The 8,213-nt window shown below is 36.5% G+C and overlaps 1 pseudogene; it reads right to left on the bottom strand.

Annotated features, from left to right (window-relative positions):
* Positions 1-7,506: 7,506 nt before the first annotated feature.
* LOC132428174 (large ribosomal subunit protein uL24 pseudogene) lies at positions 7,507-7,942 on the bottom strand (annotated as a pseudogene).
* Positions 7,943-8,213: the final 271 nt, after the last annotated feature.

Raw genomic sequence — 8,213 nt, forward strand, 5'->3', positions numbered from 1 at the left:
ATGAAGATAGTCTCCTTAATATCTTTATTGATGAGATAAAAGAATTCAGAGCATACTGTTAGACTCATAGTGAACTGAATTAGGTGGTTTGCTAATATCCTAGGGCCCAGAGAGAAATGACCCTGAAAGTTGGTAAAATGTTAGTCTGAAAACAGGGTGTGGAATCAGAGGTGACAAATAGAAGGTGAGGTTTAAGTACAAAGAAACTCCCATAAATTCAGTTTGCTTTTCATTTGATGGACTTGCACTAAAACAATGTATCCATATGGATCTTTGAAAAAAAACTTTAAAATTCTGTATACAAAATGGAGGAGTCTCCAAGATTAATGGCACAATCAACAAAAGTAGAGAAAATTTTACCTTACAAAATAAGATTTAAAAGGTGTAAAGTATGTTCTGAAGAATGCTATGGTCTGAATGTGTGTGTCCACCACAAATTCATATGTTGAAATCCTAACCCCCAAAGGTGACTGTATTAGGAGGTCGACTGTATGGGAGGTCTTAAGTCATGAGGGTGGAGCCCTCATGAATGGCATTAGTATTCTTATAAAAGAGGTTCCAGAGATATCCTTAGCCTCTTCCACCATGTGAGGATACAATGTAAAGTCTGTGACCCAAAAAGGGCCCTTGATCAGCCAGGCTGGCACCCTGATCTCGGACTTCCAGGCTTCAGAACTATGAGAAATAAATTTCTGTTGTTTATAAGCTACCCAGTCTGTGGCATTTTGTTATAGCAGCCTGGGCAGACTAAGAGAAGGAAAATACTGAATGGTCTATTTTGGTGGGTTGTTTTTTTTTTTTTTTTTTTTTTTTGGTATGTTTAGAAAAGATTAAAAAGAAGAGAAAGATTTAAAGGAGCACACATTCTATTTGGGCATAATTCCCTTACTCTTAGGTAAAGGAACAAAAATAAGTAAAAAATGTATTCTACTTAGTTCTCTTTCCAAAGTGTAGCTTTGACAGTGTACTTTTTAGCAGAAAGAGTCCACTGGCAATGAAGAAGATAGTTTTATTTATTTACTTATTGATTTGGTGGGTTTTTGGTCTTTTTTATTGAATTATAATTGACATACAATATTATATTAGTTTCAGGTATACAACATAGTGATTCCATATTTTTATATATCATGAAATGATCACCGTTAAGTCTAGTAACCATTTGTCACCATACAAAGTTATTATAATATCATTGACTATATTCCCTATGCTGTACATTACATCCCCATAACTTATTTATTTTATAACAAGAAGTTTGTACCTATTAATCCCTCTGACCTATTTCACCCATCCTTTGCCCCCTCTCCTCTGGCAACCATAGGTTTGTTTTTTGTATATATGAGTCTATTTCTGTTTTGTTCTTTTTATACAGTATTTGTCTTACTGTGTCTGACTTAACTTCAACTAGAATAATACCCTCTAGGTCTATCCTAGTTATCGCAAATGGCATGAATTCTTTCTTTTTTACTGTTGAGTAGTATTCCATTGTATATATACCACATCTTCTTTATCCATTCATCTATTGGTGAACACTTAGGTTGTTTCCATATCTTGGCTATGGTAAACAATGCTGCAATGAACATGGGAGTACATATCTTTTTGAATTAGTGTTTTTGTTTTCTTCAGATAAATACCAAGAGCTGGAATTGCTGGATGATATGATAGTCATATTTTTAATACAACTCAGTACTGTTTTCCATAGAGGCCACACTAACTTATATTCCCACCAACAGTGCATGAGGTTTCCCTTTTCTTCACATCCTCCCCAATAATTGTTATTTGTTGTCTTTTTGATAATAGCCATTCTGACGAGTGCAGTGTGAAGGTGTGAAGTGGTATCTCATTGTAGGTTTCGTTTGTATTTCCATGATTTTTAGTAATGTTGAGTATCTTTTCATGTGCCTGTTGACCATCTGTCTGTCTTCTTTGGAAAAATGTTTATTCAGGTCCTCTGCCCATTTTTCAATTGGGTTTTGTTTTTTTTTTGATATTGAGCTGTATCAGTTCTGTATATATTTTGGATATCAATCCCTTACAGGATATATTGTTTGCAATTATCTTCTCCCATTCAATAGGTTGCCTTTTTGTTTTGTTGATGGTTTCTTTTGCTGCGCAAAAGTGTTTTAGTTTGATGTAGTCACATTTATTTACTGTTGCTAGAAGATAGTTTTAACTGACCTTTCACTCTCCCCAGCAGCAAATGGTTGCTTATGACTAGGGCCCTAAAGGAATAGCTGCTCTGGGGTGGCACAGTCTTTCCCTGTCCTGTACCCTAAAATGTCATATGTTCACATAGTTCAAAATTTTCAAAATATGTAAAAAGGAACACAGTGAAAAGTTTTGCTCTCACCCTGTCCACCATTTACATAGCTCTCTCACACACACATACAGAGAGTGCCATAATCAGTTATTATTTTCTTATATGTTCTTGCAGAGTTTCTTTATACATCTTTTTTTTAAAAAGTATCATACAACGTATCCTGTTTTATCGATTACTATTTTTTTTTGCCTTTAACAATACATCTACATATTAATGATCAATACTAGAGAGATCCTCACTTTTTTTAAAGCCACTGTGCAGTACTTTACACTGTAAATGTTCAATGACTTTTTAACCATTCTCCTATTGATGAGCATGTGAGTTGTTTCTAGTTTTTATTTCAAGCAATACAGGCCTGGATAATGTTACACATAATGTCATTTCACATATGGGCAAATATATCTGTAGGATAAATTCCTAGAAGTGCAATTGTGAGTCAATGGGTATATGCAGTTTCAATAAACCTTGCAAAATTTTCTTTCATCAGAGTTGTACCAATTTCAACTCTCCCTAATGTATGAGAGGGCCTGTTTTCCTATAAGCAATAAAATGTATTATCAAGCTCTTAGACCATTGCCAATCTGAAAAGTGATATCAGTGTAGTTTTAATATGTATTTCTTTTCTTACGAGTGGACTTGATCATCTACTTATGTTTACAGGCCATTTAGATTTTCTTTCTATGACTTGAATATATATATATCTCTGCCTATCTTTCTATTATATGGTTGGTCTTTTATTGGTATCTAGTAGTTCTTCATATGTTAGGGAGATTAGAATTTATCTGTGATGAGTTTCTCAGTTTGTAACTTACCTTTTGACTTTGTTTATAGTTTTATATGTCATTAAATTTATTATTTTCTTTCATGGATTCTAGATTTTGAGTTATAAGGACCGTCTCCACTGAAATACTAAAAAGGAACTTCCTGTGACTTCTTCTAATACTTATATGCTCTATTTTATATGAACATCTTTCATTCATTTGAAATGTATCCTGGTTGTACTAGAGTATGGTGTGTGGTATGAATCCAACATCTTTTCTCCACAGGTAGTCTGCCATCATTTAGTGAGGTGTTTACCTCTTCACCGCTGATTTGAAATGCTATATTTTTCATATATTGAATTGCGGTATGCATTTGGAATTATTTCTGGACTTTGTATAATATTCTATTAGTCATTTCATCTAATGATGAACCAGTACCAGACTTTTTGTGTCCAGGTTTTTATGTTTTAATATCTGATAGTGCTAATTTGTCCTCATTGCCCCTTTTTCCCCTCAGTTTTTCTGCCTATTTTTGATTAATTATTTTTCCATATAAACTTTATGATCACTTTGCCTTGTTTCAAAAACCCCACTGTCAATATTTTTCTTATTGGGCTCATGTTGAAATTATAAATTAACTCAGAAAGAATTGTCATCTTTTTGGTATTTACCAACTAGGTACATCTTCCCTTTGTACAAAATTTCTTATATGTTTTCCAGTAGTGTTTTTTTGTTTGTTTGTTTGTTTGTTTTGCGGTATGCGGGGCTCTCACTGCCTTGGCCTCTCCCGTTGCGGAGCACAGGCTCCGGACGCGCAGGCTCAGCGACCATGGCTCACGGGCGCAGCCGCTTCGCGGCATGTGGGATCTTCCCGGACCGGGGCACGAACCCGCGTCCCCTGAATCGGCAGGCGGACTCTCAACCACTGTGCCACCAGGGAAGCCCTCCAGTAGTGTTTTAACATTTCTTATTAAGTTTATTAATGTGCCTTTCATCTTTTTTCTTTTTTTAAATGAGTACTTGAATCCATTATATATTCATGCCATTTGTTGTCTTTTGTGTATTAATTTTGTGCCCCACTACCTTGCTAAATAGCTTTTTGGTTGAATCTCTTGAGTTTTCTAGGTATATAATCATAATATTTAGCTGGATGAATCCTAATGGATGCTGTGGAGAAAGAGAAATTGGGCTTTTCAGTTTAGTGCATGGAAGTTCCTTCTGACAAATCTCAAGAATGACAAATATGGACACATTATGGACTCTCTGATACTCTGGACCAGACCAGGTAATGCCAGTATTCAAAAGCTGTAGGATCGTTTTAGGAAGAATTTACTTGAATAAGGATTGTTTTCAAACAAATAATTCATTATTATCTTTTTGTTTTGTTTTGTTTTTTGTTTGGGGGGGTGGTTTGCGGTACACGGGCCTCTCACTGTTGTGGCCTCTCCCGTTGTGGAGCACAGGCTCTGGACACGCAGGCTCAGCGGCCGTGGCTCACGGGCCCAGCCACTCCGCGGCATGTGGGATCTTCCCGGACCGGGGCACGAACCCATGTCCCCTGCATCGGCAGGCAGACTCTCAACCACTGCACCACCAGGGAAGCCCCCATTATTATCTTAATCTCAGTTATCATAATTGTCATCACATGTTACATGTAAATATAACTTGTATTGAAAAATTAACTAATATAAAGCTACTATTTGTTACCACCATTATTATTACCAAAAATTTCAAAGATATCTCTAGGATATCCATGTAAGGTTCAATGGAGTTTAACTCTAATACAATATGGCAAAGAAAAAAATCCAGTTGTATGCAACTAACTGTCCATCAGTCTTGCAGTAGAATTTGTGGTTAAGTAGCCTAAATGAGTTGCTTAGTTTGTGATGGGCACAGAAAATCCTCCTTGCTGAAGTTACTAAACCCTCCTCACCTAACAATGATATCCTCTGTTGATCTTCAGGGCATGGTGTCTCATCTGTTTAGTCTGGCCTTTTATTTGACTTTCATTGACTTTGTGGCCAAGCCTGTTTTCTTTGTTTGATATGTTAACCCAAATATGTAGGTGAACTCAACCATTTAGTGATGGGCATGTAATTTTTAATAATAACACTTATTTTATTTGATAACAGAATGCAATTTTCACTAGTAAATGGAGAAGCAAATGTTTGACTTTTGAGTAATAGCTTGCTATCTTTTAGAGGAATTGTCCAACTGTCTTTTGCTAGGAAACACAGACTTCTGGTTGCTGAATTCCTGCTAACTTTTTTTTTTTTTTGTATATACAATGTTCAACCTTAGATTAGATATATACAACTTAAGGTCTTCTTAAAGTGCTTGCTAGGATATTAGCACCTTTTAGTGCTAGTTTCTGGAGAGCTGCAGCTGTCACCCAAGTCTTAGTACTGAGCTAGCCATAATAACATGAAATTTGGTGTGTTGAAGAATCTTCTCATTTGAGGTACATCACAAGTTGTCCATATTAGAAAAAATATACACAGTCATACTGGGCTGTGTGCCAAAGAATATAAAAGACGTGCAATAGAGGAACCAAAGATTGTGAATGTGTAGATTTGTACCTGTTGGCACTGAAATCCTGATTTGGTCTAGTAAATTCAACTTTATTGCCTTGTTTCTGCTTTGATTGAATCTCAATATTTTACCTCTCGTCTACAAAATTCTCTAAAAATAAAGCCAAGATATAAAATGCTTTTAAAATCCTAAATAAGTTTTATATAAATTTCAGTTTTCTCTGAGACATTACTTCTAAAATAAAACCAGTGAAACTTCAGAACAAATAACATGAAGAACTGACATCTTAAGTCACTATTCTGTGTGCACTGAGAGATGCTGGCACTTGGAATACTCTCATCGTGCAAATCAAAACTACAATGAGATCTCATCTCACACCAGTCAGAATGGCCATCATCAAAAAATCTAGAAACAATAAATGCTGGAGAGGGTGTGCAGAAAAGGGAACACTCTTACACTGCTGGTGGGAATGTAAATTGATACAGCCACTATGGAGAACAGTATGGAGGTTCCTTAAAAAACTACAAATAGAACTACCATATGACCCAGCAATCCCACTACTGGGCATATACCCTGAGAAAACCATAATTCAAAAAGAGTCATGTACCAAAATGTTCTTTGCAGCTCTATTTACAATAGCCAGGACATGGAAGCAACCTAAGTGTCCATCATCGGATGAATGGATAAAGAAGATGTGGCACATATACACAATGGAATATTACTCAGCCATAGAAAGAAACAAAATTGAGTTATTTGTAGTGAGGTGGTTGGACCTAGAGTCTGTCATACAGAGTGAAGTAAGTCAGAAAGAGAAAAATAAAAACCGTATGCTAACACGTATATATGGAATCTAAGAAAAAAAAAAAAAGTCATGAAGAACCTAGGGGTAAGATGGGAATAAAGACACAGACTTACTAGAAAATGGACTTGAGGATATGGGGAGGGGGAAGGGTAAGCTGTGACAAAGTGAGAGAGTGGCATGGACATATATACACTACCAAACGTAAAATAGATAGCTAGTGGGAAGCAGCCGCATAGCACAGGGAGATCAGCTCGGTGCTTTGTGACCACCTAGAGGGGTGGGATAGGGAGGGTGGGAGGGAGGGAGACCCAAGAGGGAAGAGATATGGTAACATATGTATATGTATAACTGATTCACTTTGTTATAAAGCAGAAACTAACACACCATTGGAAAGCAATTATACTCCAATAAAGATGTTAAAAAAAAATAGGGGGCTTCTTTTGGTTTCAAGTGTGAATTACTTATATAAATGTCCTTTTAGAATCTGTTTATGTAGAGACCATATGGGATGTTAGAAAATGTTTTCACTTATTTCACAGGCCATTTGATTTGCTAATATACTTAAGTTTCAATATTCAATAGTCATTCATGTAACATTTTCTTTTACTGATGTGGTTTTGAAAAGTTTCAGGTACCTATGTGCAAATGCTTCTCAAGAACATTTCCTTGTCTCTGGGGTATGCTATGACTTTTACCCTCTCTTTGTCTTTTTTCTGGATTATTTTTAAAACATAGTGGTTTTCAAACATAGTGCATGTTTCAGAGAAAAGAATAAGACTTGGAGAAGAGCAGAGGTAGAGACAAGCCCATGTTTCTTCACATGGCCAGCAGAAGGGCAAAGGAAGGCCTTCTCTACTATTTTATGATTGACCAAAACACTTCAAGAGAACACTTTAATAAAAAGGTCCCTAATTTTATTCCTGGAAGTCTTTGATTATCTCAGTCTTTTGGCCCAAACTGATAGCAAATCAACAAGCAAGAACTTGAAACAATTTCTCATCCTTTTGCACAGTGGGAGTATGGGGCAGCTGGTAGGGTTAGGGAGTTGTTGGGTTTTTTTTTTTCATTTTAGCAGGTATTGTATATAAGTTACTTTATTCCCACATCTTCTCAATTGTTTTTTCCCTTTTTAAGCCCTTTTCCTCTCCTACTTGGCAAGATTTGGCTTTTCATCCAGAGATCTTTTTGCAACCTTTGTTCACTTTTAGCCTGTTGATAATCACCTTGCTGGGTTGAATGCCCACACGGACAGTTGTGCCACTGGCTTCTCCTGCTGCACACGTTCAGTGTAGATGATACATTTCTTCCTGTAAACTTGAACTGCTTTGCCAATTTGCTGACCTTTGTAGTGTCCTCACACAACCCGAACGTCATCATCCTTTCAGATGGACATGGGTTGGACATTGTACTTCTGTCTCAGCTCTTTGGAAAGAGGGAAAGACATAATCTTCCTGTGACAGTGGGAAAGTGAGTTGAAATGCTTTTATGGTTCTTCCTCTGGTCACAAGTCACAAAGGGATTGAACTTCATTTTGGCTGTTGCTGCTTCGGTAATGACCACAACAGGAAAGAGAAGATGGAGTTTTCAGAGAAGTTTCTCTAACTGTAATCTCTTCATTTGTTTGAGTGTGCAGTTCTGCCTTTCTAATCTCTGGTCAGCCTTCTGCCTGACCTACTCAATGTTTTTCCTTTGAAAAGCTGGAATTTATAATTTTCACACATTTGGAATCCTAGTCAGGCATTTAGTTGCCCCTTTTAAAATTAAGGTTTGGTTTAATCTTTTTTGTTGCTGTTGCTGGTGG

This window comes from Delphinus delphis, chromosome 7, assembly GCF_949987515.2.
Source record: "Delphinus delphis chromosome 7, mDelDel1.2, whole genome shotgun sequence".
In the NCBI taxonomy this organism is placed as follows: domain Eukaryota; kingdom Metazoa; phylum Chordata; class Mammalia; order Artiodactyla; family Delphinidae; genus Delphinus; species Delphinus delphis.